This window comes from Chrysochloris asiatica, unplaced genomic scaffold (genome assembly GCF_000296735.1).
Source record: "Chrysochloris asiatica unplaced genomic scaffold, ChrAsi1.0 scaffold00165, whole genome shotgun sequence".
Classification (NCBI taxonomy): Eukaryota; Metazoa; Chordata; class Mammalia; order Afrosoricida; family Chrysochloridae; genus Chrysochloris; species Chrysochloris asiatica.
Genome location: NW_006408683.1, coordinates 2,691,920 through 2,705,637, shown reverse-complemented (window position 1 = coordinate 2,705,637; position 13,718 = coordinate 2,691,920). Strand labels below are relative to the sequence as shown.

The 13,718-nt window shown below is 39.3% G+C and overlaps 1 pseudogene; it reads right to left on the bottom strand.

The window, feature by feature from the left end:
• Window positions 1-246: 246 nt before the first annotated feature.
• The window catches only part of LOC102828969, a 32,294-nt pseudogene continuing 18,822 nt past the window's right edge, over window positions 247-13,718 (bottom strand).

Sequence of the window (13,718 nt, the reverse complement as noted above, 5' to 3'; positions counted from 1 at the left end):
TATGGGCTACATGGTAGAATGAAAGTATTATGGTTATTTGATTGTAGGGTTCTGGTGGGCATTGACAATACAGCCTACACATTAACCTCCAAAAGATATGGCGATCTATGGTTAAAAAGAAACATGAACAAAGTGTTGAGATAGGATAAAATACAGAAAAAAGCCATAAATTTGAGAACATTATTTCTTTTTGTTTAAAAAAGGGGTTCCTTGAATCATGGAAAGTAGTCATCAGAAGGAGCGCTTCTAGTCAGCTATCTGGGTAGGCTTTGATTTGGATTCAGGCTATCATACACATCTAGCAGTAATGACTTCTATTCCCTTAGCCATAGTCTTTCTCTAACATACTTAGCCTTTCTTCAGGCTCAGGGTATCCGCAAGCCATTTTCTTAGCATATAGATAGTCTTTAACTTTAATAGCAACGTTAATAGAAACTTCTTGGATATTAGCTAGTGGAGGGCAGAATCTTCCCTGGGATAGCTCTTTATCTGTCAATTGACCTGTCAGTGCCTTTGCAGCTTATAGGAAAACAGTGTCACAAATATTCCAAGTGCTACTGAGAATGACAGCTAAAGCCACACCTGGAAAAATATATGCATTGTTCCCTTGACCTGACATAAAAACTTTCCCATCACTGAGTTTCACTGGCCCAAATGGATCACCACTTGCAAACCAACACCTTCCCTCTGTCAGTGTATAAGCTTCCTCAGCTGTGCATTCTGCTTTTGTTGTTGTTGCTAAGTGCCGTCAAGTCAATTCCAACCCATAGTGACCCTGTATAGGGTTTCTGTAGAGTTGCTTAAAGTCACTGTTACAGGCCTTTCATTGATAGAGGTCATGACTTTGATTACATTTGGTGTAAAAAGTTGACCAGTCCTGCAAATCCAATTGTAGCTGAAGGCTTGAGTACATTTACTCCATCTTCAAAAGTATTCAGTATGCTCTCTGAGGCTGGGTGAGCTGTCCATTTATATTTCAGGAGTAGGTCTACTGATGACAGTCTGTTTTAGAATTCTGCTCCCTAACTAATAAACCAAACTTGTCAACCATCCAGATTTTCTTCTGGGCCTCTTCTTCTGAGAGGCCATTTTGCACCATAGACATAACTATGTTGTTGTTGTTGTCAGGTGCCATTGAGTTGGAACCGACTCATAGAGACCCCATGAACAGCAGAATGAAACAATGTCCGATCCTGGGCCAACCTCACTACCGCCGCCACACTTGACGCCATCAATGATGCCACCTGGCCAATCCATTGCGTTGGGGGTCTTCCTCTTTTTCTCTTACCCTCCATCTTACCCAGCATGACATCCTTCTCCAAGGACTGTTCCCCCTGACGATATGTCCAAAGTATGAGAGACGAAGTTTGGCCATCTTGGCCTCCAAGGAGCACTCTAGCTGCACTTCTTCCAAAACGGATCTATTGGTTCTTTTGGCTATCCATGGCACTTTCAGTATTCTCCTCCAACACCACAATTTGAAGGCATCAGTTCTTCTACGGTCTTCCTTATTCACTGTCCAGCTTTTGCATGCATATGAGGTTCTTGAAAATACCATGGCTTGGGTCAGGCGCACCTTAGTCCTCAAGGTGACATCTTTTCTCTTCAACACTTTAAAAAGTTCCTGTGCAGCAGATTTGCCTAATGCAATATGTTGTCTGACCTCTTGACTGACATAACTATAAGACATGCAATTCCAAGAACAGCCTCTCCTGCTCCAAGAAATATGATTCTGTAATCTGAGATCACTGGACTCCTGGTGTGGCACATTAGGATCAGCACTAGACTGTGAACCACAGGTTGGCAGTTCAAACCCAGAAGCTGCTCCTCAGAAACCCTATATAGGGTTTCCGTGAGTTGGAACTGACTTGCTGACACTTAACAACAACAACATTCTAAGTTTGGTTTATCAATAACTTTTTGAACTGCAAGAAGACCTGCTGGAGCTACTGTAGCTGTTCCTTGAATATCATCATTGATGGTACACTATTTTTCATGGTATTTTCTCCAAAAACCTGAATGCATAATGATTTCCAAAGTCTTCAAACTGAATAAGTGTATTCCAGCCATATCTGTCAGAATGGCTCTCATAAACTATCACTCAAATCATCATAATGTTGTGAATGGTCTCTTTTCAGACATGGTTGTTATGGTGGTGGTGTGCTGTGGAGTTAGTTCCAACTCATAGCAATCCTGCATAAGGTTTCTGAGGCTGTAAATCTTTATGGAAGCAGAAAGCCTCATCTTTCTCCCTTGGGACACTGATAGTTTTGAACTGCTGACCTTGAGCTTAGCAGCCCTACTTGTAACCACTACACTACCAGAGCTCCTTCTTTTTGGATATAAGCCCAAGTAAAATGGATCTTTTGAGAGTTCTGTTTCATCAGTTCCCATGTCAATGCACACATGTAGACATTTATCAGGCTGACTTCCAGTACAAGCTGTATACAAGCAGTTTTCCTACTGGAATTCCCATTCTATAGATAGCTAGATCCCCAAGACCCAGTTATACACAACTGATTTAATATGACCTCTCTCTGAGATTGAAATATTTATTGTTCCTGTAACTTAAATATTATTCCCTAGTTGGTTCTTGGGCTCAACATAAGTGGGCTGCCTTTCTCTTTTCTGTGCAAATGATGACATGCTACAATACATGGTCTAGCAAATCTTACTGGGACAGCATCATTTCTTTCACTGGCAGGGAGGGTGCAGTTTACTGCATGCCCAGAGGATGCTCCACTCTGGCCTTTCCCTTCTCTGAGTGTCCCCAGGCAGCGCAAACTTGGGCTTGGACTAAAGTGGACAGCTGACCACTTACTTAGGAGACCAGGAAAAAAGTCTCCATTTCATTTTTGAAAACTACCAATTTTCCTAGATTCATACTTTGTACATTTCATGTTCCAATTATTAATGAGTTTTTACAGTTGTTTCTCCTTTTCAGTTGTGTTCCATCTACTAATGAAGACCCTGAAAGCTTTACCCCATTCATATAATCATGGTCAACTCTACTTTGATGAGGCAGTTCTTGCCCAGTTGTATTTTGAGTATCTTCCAACCAGATGGATTCATCTTCAGGCACTATATCTGGCAATGTTCTGGTGCTCTTCATGTTTCAATATTCAATATTCTGGTGTTATCTGACAGTGTTTCACTGCTATTAATAAGGTTTCAGTGACTAAATATTCAGTTTGTCTCTCCTTATGCCTAATCTGTCTTAGTCTGGAAACTCAGCTGAAACAAGTCCACCATGGGTGGCCCTGCTGGTATTTAAAATACCAGTAGCATAGCTTCCTGATGGAGAAATACTTTATGACCCAGCAGTCCCTCTACTTGGTATATATCCGCAAGAAACATGAGTAGATATATGCACACTGGTGTTCATTACAGCACTATTCACAATAGCAAAAATATGGAGACAGCCTAAATGTCCAACAATGGAAGAATGGATTATGAAACTTTGGTGCACACATACAATGGAATACTATACAGCATTGAAGAATAATGGTGAATCTGTGAAACACCTCAAAACATGCATGAATCTGGAGGACATCATGCTGAGTGAAATTAGTCAATTACAAAAGGACAAATATTGTATGAGACCATCATTGTAAAAGCTTAAGAAAATACTTCTGGACTAAAAGATACATTCTTTGATAAGCAACAGAGGTGGAAAGGAGGGGAGAGTACTTCGCTGGCTAGAGAGTAGACACATATTAGTTCAGGTCACAAGGACAATATACAAGAAGAGGGAGGATGGCAGAAGAATGATGACAATAGGTAAAAACACAGGGAGGTATGCAAGGGCTAAAAAAGATAGAGGTAAATAATACTATATACCTAACCTTGGAACAACAGTGTTCTGTGCATAGATACATGGATTGAGACATAGGCTGAATGAGTAAGGGAGGAAGAGTGGGCTACACATAGATTTATATATCCCATAAGTATATAAGAATTTGAAAAATGATATTTGTACATGAGTATTTACCTGTCCTGCAAAAACAAATATGAATGTGGTGGAGTATATAGTGAGCAAAAGTATGAAAACATCCTAGATATTGTCAAACATCATAAGGCCATAGAGTTTATGGGCCTGTGGGCTGAGGACCATAATCTCATGGGACACCATGGTCAGTTGGCAGAACACAGTCCACAAAGACAATGTTCTATATCCTGCTTGGGGGAGTAGTCTGTGGGACCATGAAAGCTTAATACACTACATAATTTGATTTCTTGATTGCTGTTTCCATAAATGTGGATAGTGGATCCAAGCAAAATGAAGTTTTTGCCAAGCTCAGTCTTTTCTCCATTTATCTTGATATTAATTATTGGTCCATGGTGAGGATTTTTGTTTTCTTTTACACAGAGATGCAACCTATGCTGAAGGCTGTGGTCTTTGATCTTCATCAGTAATTTAAGTACTCTTTGCTTTCAGCAGGCAAGGTTGTATCATCTGCATATTGCCAGTTGTTAATCTAATCCTGATGCCGTATTCTTCTTCATATAATCCAGCTTCTCAGGTTATTTGCTCAACATACAGATTGAATAAGTATGGTGAAAGAATACAACCCTGACATACGCCTTTCCTAATTTTAAGCCATTCAGTATCTCCTTGTTCTGTTTGAATGACTGTATCTTGGTTGGTGTACAGGTATCTCATGAGTACAATTAAGTGTTCCAGAATACTCATCTCTGTAATGTTGTCCATAGCTTGTCACAATTCACACAGTTCAAAGCCTTTGTACAGTCAATAAAGCACAGGTAAACACTTTTCTGGTGTTCTCTGCAGTTAGCACACAAGTATGAGTAAAATCTTTTTGAAAAAAATATTACATTTTTGTGCACTCTGGGAGATTGAGATATTACTCGTTACTTCATAGGATCATGTCTTTACAACTTTTTTTTTTTTTTTTTAATTTAGATCTATGCGGGGGGAGGGGACCTCACTACAATCAAGAAATAAGATCTGATAGTGAAGTGCATACTTTGGACCCCAGGTCACTTCACTAAGAACCTAGTTGACTCAAGAGAAATAGAGAGTGGTGATACTGGAAACAGCAGAGAAACAGTGGTAGCAAAGGCAGCAGAACTGGGAGGCTGGCAAGAGACAACATGGGTAGACTTCCAGACCCATGGAGCAAGAAAGCTGAGTGCCTACAGGCACTTGTTCTTGATCCATGGTGCTAGAGATCTGAGAGCCTTTGAACAAAGGCTTTATGGCAACATGGGCTATCTCTGGGCACTTGTCAGTGAAGCGAAAGAGCTATGTAACATTTCCCTGAGCAGGTCAGAGACTAGGCTGAGGGGCAGAGGGGTTAAGGACCACAGGGGCTGCCTGGAGGCATGCCTAAAAAGCAGCTCTCCTGACTGAAAAACTGTATGGTGAGTCATTTCTGAGTTGTAACTTGTTATTCCCCTAGAAGAGAAAAACAGAATAGACTAGTTGGGAAAGACTGCTCATGACTCCTCATGACGGTATTGCTTGACCAAATTGTAACTCTTAGGTGATGATGAATATTAATTTTGCAAGTGTAAATTATTATTGCTTAACTATGTATGGGTAGGCCTTATCATTAGGTCCTATTATCTTTACCTAGAAGAAAAAACAGAAACCAAGGCATTAAATAGCTTGTCTATGCCAAAGTGAATCACTGATGAAGTCAGGAAAAATAGGTATCTTTTCCATTGATTCAATTTTTAATTTTAAAAATAATTTTCTGCAATCTTCTCCTATATTGTTCTTGTTTTAGTTTAGTTTGTTTTTTTTCTTAATGTTTTTAGTGGTGTGCTGGTGAGTATTCAATAATTAGCTGTTGGAAAACAATAATTTATAGTGTTTGCCAAATTTCTACTGAAGGTGATTTTATGCTATCAACTTGGTTTCAACCAGCTCACAAAATGATTGAGAATTTAATATTTGACTTTCATATGCTTGTATGAGTGGCCTCCATTTACCATTGAAAGCCTCCTCTATTGAAAATAAGCACATTAAAATAATGAAGTAATAGAAAACATACCACCCCCAAACAATAAACAGTCTACTCCAGTGCACATGGATCATTCCCCAGGATAGACCACATTTTAGATTACAAAGAAATAATAATAAACTGTAAATGACGGAAATCATACAGAGTGTTTTCTCTGATCACAATGGAGTGAGCTAGAAACCAATAAAAGGAAAATGCACAAAAAATGGAAATTAAACCATATACTATTAACCTACCAATGAGTCAAGGAAGAAATCACTGCAATGAAAGCAGTACTCAAAGGGAAATGTATAGTGATAAATGCCTATATGAGAAAAGAACGATTTCAAATTAATAGCCTAACTCCACAACTCCAGTAACTGAAAAGACGAGAGCAAATTAAGCCTACAGGAAATAACAAAGTTTAGAGCAGAAGTAAATAAAATAAAAAACAGAAGAACAATAGAGAGAATCAATAAAATCAGAAGTTATTTTTTTGCAAAGCTTAAAAAATTGACAAACATTTAGCTAGACTGACAAAAAAAAAAGTGAAAAGATGCAAATAACCAAAATGAAAAATGAAAGTGGATGGATCATTACCATTGACCCAATAGAAAAAAAAGAGACTTATGACAGAATGTTATAAACAACTAGATGGCAGAAAACTGGATAACCTAGATGAAATGGATAAATTCTTAGAATCGTACAACATACTCAAATGGACTCAATAGAATATAGAAAGTTTCAACAGACTCATGTAAATGAAGAAATCAAATCAGTTTATTTAGAAAATCGACACCAGTAATGCTTAAAGTCTATGAAGCTAAAATAAACTTAATACTCAAACCATACAAATACACCACAAGAAGACCACAGGCCAATCTCTCTTATGAATATAGACCCCAAAATCTTCAAAACAATACTAGTTAGCATAATCCAACATCATATGAAGAGTCACACACTATGACCAAGAGGGATTTATTCCAAGAATGCAGGATGGTTCAACATTAGAACATCATTCAATATAGTACATCATATCAGTAGAAAAAAAAATGAAAAGAACCATGTGATCATCTCTACGGATACAGAAAAAGCTTTTGATAAAATCCAATATCAGTTCTTAGTTAAAATCCTAGACAAGAGTAGAAAAGAAGGGGAATGCCTCAATATGATTCAGGGCATATGTGAAAAGCTAAGAGTCAATGTTGTACAAATGGAAGTAGAAAATATTACTACAAAAACATGGAAACCTTGATTAAATAAAAATGTCAAAATGTGAAGCTATTGTTTCTTGGTATATCCTTCACAGAGCTATATATGCTTCCGAAGGCGGTTTTCCCATCTTTCTAACCATTCTCCAAAGACGGCTGTGCTCTTTGATTTATACCATATCAAAATGGAAGCTTTGGCATTCTCAGGGGACTCAAATCATATGCCTTTAAAATGTTCTTTGAGTTTGGAGAACAAAGAATAATAATTCTGAAGGAGCAGGATCAGGGCTGTAGGGTGAATGAGGTAAGGTCTCAAAACCATTCTCTCATTTTTTTTTTCTTTTTTGGTCTTTCTTATTTATTGCCAAGTTTTTGCAATCATGTTAGGTGATCGAAAGCACCATGGCTTGGGCCAGGGGTACATTAGTCTGCAAAGTGACATCTTTGCTCTTGGACACTTTTTTTTTTTTTTTTTTTTTAAGTTTTTATTGTGAATTGGGTGATAGTTTACATGGGAGAACATCAGCTTTACATTCATCCTATCATATTTTGTTTCTTTGCAATGATTACAATCCCCTCCATGCATCATCATTCAACAGCATTTGCTTCCATTCCCTCTGGTTTTTTTGTTTTTGTCTTTTGGATGTACATTGAAGCATTCAGGAATATATTACCATTCAAACAACCAAAGGGTATATCCTGCAAGCCTGCCCCCTGGCCATCAGCACACAGCCCCTCTCCCTCCTTGAGTCTAGAATTCTCAGCTGTCCATCTCTCCATGTCATCGTCTCTGCCTTCATCTCTGGCATAACTGCTTCTCTGGATAGGGTCCCGCACTCCACGCTTCTCCCTTGATGGTCCCAGGGCCCTCCACTCCTGGACTACAAATCAACCAATCCCCTCCTTTTGTTACAAAATGTCTACCTTTACATTTGCAACATTCACAATCAGTCATGGTAGCAATTATTTACTATTGTACCACAAGAGTCTTATCCCCATCTCCTTTCACCAGCCCCATCTAGACAGGCTGGAAATCACTCAGTGGAGATTCTACCTTTCTCCACACCCTCCGAAACTAGGCTCCCTCTTGAAAGCTTGTAAGCCAGTCACTTCGTGCCTTTGTAGCTCCCCATTTTGGGTAGCCAATGTCTAAGTTGCCAATCCCTGTCAACCCTGTGTACCAAGAGGGTGAGAATGATTCTTGCTGTAAAGATTTGTTCCCTCTTTTAAGCTACTACATCCATAAGTATAGGTCAAGTTCATCAAACTGTAGCGGATTACACTTTTTCTCCCCTTCTTTCATCCTCAAGTATAGTTCTGATCATCCAGCCATTGAAGCCAGGTCAACTGGGTACTTTCTGCAAGTATGGGTGTTCTTGTACATCTCCCCTCACTTCTTATCAGCTGGAAGCTTCACTGTCTGCTCTAGTCCTCTGTGGCTATGTCCCTGTCCCTGGGCTCAGGAATCCCCAGGTCTCGCAATACTGTTGGCCAACCAGGTCTCATTCCAGATTGGCAGGGGTTTATTGAACATTGTCAGACTTAGCTCATTGCTAAACATTGCTAAACAGCTTCATTGCTGTTTTTCTTCCACTTCCCCTTATCAGTAGATCAACGTGGTCACCAGCAAGATTACATGCCTGCTCATGTATTCCCTTTGAGTTTCAGTCTTGGAAGGGGTTTACACTGAGGGGACTTGATTGCTTGCCTTGATGGCTCTCCTCACAACCATTCTTTTTTTTATTTTTGAGTGTTTTGTTCTAAATTATGTGATAGTCTACATGGGAGAAAAATAGCTTTATATTCATCCTATCATATATCATTTCATTGCCATGGTTATATGCCCCTCCATGAATCATCAACCAACCAAAGGGTATACCCTGCAAGCCTTCCCCCTGGTAGTCAACACACAGGCCCTCTCCCTCTCTGAGTCTGCCTCCGTCTCTGGCGTCACTGCTTCTCTGGGTAGGGTCCCACTCTCTGCTCTTCTCCCTTGATGGTCCCAGGGACCTCATCTCCTGGACTGCAAAGTCAATCACTCCCCTCCTTTTGCTACGAAATGTGTACCTTTACATTTCCAACCCTCAGAGTCAGTCCTGATAATAATTATTCACTGTTGTGCCACATGAATGCCATCCCCATCTCCTTTCCTCGGCCCCACCCAGACAGATTGGATACTACTCAGTGGAAATTTTACCTTCCTCTGCGACCTCTGAATCTAGGCTCCCTTTTGAAAGCTTGTAAGCCAATCACTTCTTGCATTTGTAGACTCCCGTTTTGAGTAGCCAATATCCAAGTTGCCCATCCCTGTCCACCTTGTGTATCAAAGGGGTGGGAATGATCCTCGCTGTAAATATTTGTTCCCTCTTTTGAGCTACTGCATCTATAGGTGTAGGTCAAGTTCATCAAATTGTATTAGATTACTCTTTTGTTCCTCTTCTTTCTTCTTCTAGTTGAATTCTGATCATCCAGCCATTGAAGCCAGATCAAGTGGGTATTATCTGCAAGTGTGGGTGTTCTCGTGCATATCCCCTTACTTCTTATCTGCTTGATGCTTCACTCTCTACTCTAGTCCTCTGTGACTATGTCACTGACTCTGGGCCTAGGAGTCCCCAGGTCTTGCCAACCTGCTGGCCAATCAGGTCTCCACCTGGGTTCACAGGAGTCTATTGAACTTGGTAGGGCTTAGCTTGCTGCTTCATTGCTGTTTTTCCCTCACTTCCCTTTATTGGTGACCAATGTAGTCACCAGTCAGAGCACATGTCTGCTCGTGTATTCCCATTGAGTCTTAGTCTTGGAAGGGGATTTGCTCTGAGGGGATCCGACCACTTGCCTTGATGTCTCCTGGGCAAGCAACTTGCTTGTTCTTATAGAAGTCAGCCTTACTGCCATTATTGTTTTATATTTTTCCTGTTGGTCTTTCTTTCAAGAAGTATCTTCTGTTCTTCTAGCCAATCCAGACTGATCTGCTTGTCTTTTCAAGGGGAAATTTCCCACATCAGAAGATTCTGGATGGAGTTCAGGATTCTACCTATGGTCTTATGTAATACAGAGGCTCTGCAGGAAGCCTCCTTCACTGGGCACATTGTAGCCCCATTTTAGATATTCCTGGTGTGGTGCTGTGGGTTAATGCACATTTGAACTACAAGGTTGGTGGTTCAAGTTCACCAGTTGCTCCTTGGAAACCCTATACAGGGTTGCTATGGGTCGGAACCAACTCAACGGCATTTAACAACAACAACAACAATCAGTTATGGGCAGAAGATGGACTTACAAGTTTCTATGGTGATATTTCTGGCTATTCCTTTCTCTCTCCCTCAAGTGTCTATTTTATAATGGTATGCAAGATTCAAAAGACAGCACACAACCCATCTTGTAGGAAAGCTCTTGCTTCCCTTGAGGAATGAGCAGGTGCATTATTGTGATGGGAAAAAAATCTCTGCAGTGCAAATTTTCTGGTCGTTTTCTTACCAATACAGAAATAATTTTAATATGTGTTGAAGATATCTCCTGTCTGAGATGTCTTTTCATTTTCTTAGTTTCTCTTGATTAACAAAATATTTTTATGAAGTGCAACGTAGCATTTATTTTTCGCCTTTATGGTTAGTGTTTTCAGTTGCTAAGAAATTTTGCCTACCCCAGGTTGTGGTGCTGTGGGTTAATGTGTTGGACTGCAATATTGGCTTGAACTGCAAGGTTGGTGGTTCAAACTCACCAACTGCTCCTTGGAAACCCTATACAGGATTGCTAAGAGTTGGAACCAACTTGACAGTACTTAACAACAAGAACAACAAGGGTCATAAGGATATTCTCCTACATTTTCCTCTGGAAACTTTTTGCTTTATCTTCCCCCATCTAGATCTATTACCACCTCAAATTATGTTTTGAGTATAATATGCAGTGCAGCTCAAGATTTTTTTTCCAAAATGCATATATAATTGACTTCACATCATTTATCGAAAAACTAGCCTTTCTGTATGCACTGCAACAGCACCTTTGTCATCTAGTTTTATCATAAAACTAGAGGTTTTTAGTGACAATTGTAACACGTCAGTTGAAGTACCAACAATAGGAGTCCAATTTCTGCATCATCTCAGAAAGCTCCAGAGTTCCCTAGTGGTAAAAAGAACATGGCTCAGTAAAAATGGCATCAATGGTAGGACTGCAGGTGAAAAAGAGGACTCTCACAGCCACTCCTCGCTCTTTTTGTAAGGCCTCTGCACCTTTTTTAAGTCATAAAAGAAGTTTAAAAAAAAATTGAAAGGTTAAGAAGTAAACAGTACAAGTACCTTTCCTCTTGCATAATTCATACACATCTACTTTCCAGAATAATCACTGTTACTATTACTACTAATAGTAGTTGTTAAGTGTCTTCAAGTTGATTCAGACTCACAGCGACCCTATATAGGTTTCTGAGGAGTGGCTGGTGAGCTTGAATTGCCATGCTTATGGTTATCAGTTCAGTACATATCCTATCATGCAATGCCAAAACTCTAATACCCATAATAGCTAACATTTATTGTCCAGTTACTATATATAAGGCATATTTCTAAGCATTTCAAAGCAATTATTTTATTACAATTTATCATATATTCTTCCTGATGTCTTGTATGTATATGAACATATCCTTCTTCTTTTTTCTTTTTCAACTTTTTATTATAGATTGAGTGAAGGTTTACCAACAAGATCATCAGCTTTAAATTAAACAAGTCACAGATTTGGTTTCCTCTCAAAGACTACAATCCTCTCCAGGCAACAATATTTATCCCACTTCCTCCTTGTGGTTCCTATTTGCATTCTACCTACCTTCCTAACCCTTCTCAACTTTGTCCTTAGGAAAATGTGGCCCTTTTGATTTTGAATGATTGACCATTTCATGGTGAGCATACCTTGCTAGTGTTGTTGTTTCCCCCATATACCTAGCTACTATTTAGCTGAAAATTGGGCCACAAGGTTAAGTTCCTTTCCAGACCTAAAGGGTGGTGGAGGGCCATAGTGTCAGAATCCTTCATTCTCTTACTGACCAGAAAATCCAGTATTTATTATTTTTAGTAAAATAATTTTGAGTTTGCCCCCCACATTTTCTCCTACTCTATCCAGAATCCTCTAATGTGATCCCTTTCAGGTCAGTTGGCAGTAGTAGTCAGACATAGTTTATTTCTTCTGGTCTCAGAGTCCTGGAGATTGCTGTTTTCATGTTCCAGTAGGTCATTGGGCTAATTGATTCCAAGCATCTTCAATTTTTATCACTCTTCTTTCTTCTGCACATTGAGAGACCAATAGCTGTACCTTAGTTGGTTGCTCATGAGCTTTAAAGATCCCAGATACTACTCAGCCAAGCAGGATATAGAACATAGGCTTTGTGGACTATTTGTGCCAGTTGACCATGGTGTCCCCTGACACTATGGTCCTGAGCCCTTTGGCCCATCATCTCATTGACTTAAGATGTTTGATTACATCTAAGAAGTTTTCATTATTTTGCTCCTTAGCTATGTTTTCAGGAAGGTAAATACTCATGTACAAATATCCTCTTTCAAATGCTTGTATATTTGTGAGATATATAAATATATGTGTATCCCACTCTTTCTCCCTTACCCATTCAGCCTGTCATAAACCATGTTCTATGCACAAAACACTATTGTTTCAAAGTTGCATATATATAACACTATTTATCTCTGTCCCCTTTAACCCATGTATAATACCTCTGTGTCTTCACCATCTTTATCATTCTTCTGCCACTTTCCCTCTTCTTGCATATTGCCCTCCCCATGATCTGAGCCCCTCCCTCCCACAGCTAGTAACCATCAAAGAATGTTTATTTTAGTCTGGAAAACTTTTCTTAAGCTTTTACAATAATGGTCTCTCATAATATTTGTCCTTTTGTGATTGGCTAACTTCACTCAGCATAATGACCTCCAGGTTCATCCATTGTTGTTTCACAGATTCATCATTATTCTTCAACGTTGCATAGTATTCTATTGTGTGTGTGTACCAAAGTTTGTTTATCCATTCTTCTATTGTTGAGTATTTACACTGTCTCTCTATCTTTTTGCTGTTGTGACTAGTGCTGCAGTGAATATTGGTGTGCATGTATCTACTTGTGTCCTGGCTTGCATATTTCTTGTGTATATATGACCAACTAGAGGGATAGCTGGATCATAAGGTATTTCTATTTCCAACTTTCTGCAGAGGTGCCATATTGTTCTCTGGAGTGGTTGAACCATTTTACAGTTCCACTAGCAATGTAGGAGGATTCCAGTCTCTCCACACCCTCACCAGCATTTGTTGTCTTCTGGTTTTTAACAAAAATTTGCTGTTAATGACGGCATGAGACAATAGCTCATGATTGTTTTGATTTGCATCTCTCTCTCTCTTTTTTTTAATTTAAGGTTTTTATTGTGGATTGAGTGAAAGTTTACAGGGCACATCATCAGTTTCAAATTCAACAATTCATATAGCTTGTTTCATTACATTGATTATAATCCTCTCCATATACCATCAGTTAAAAGTATTTCTCTTTATCCACTTTAGCTTTTTT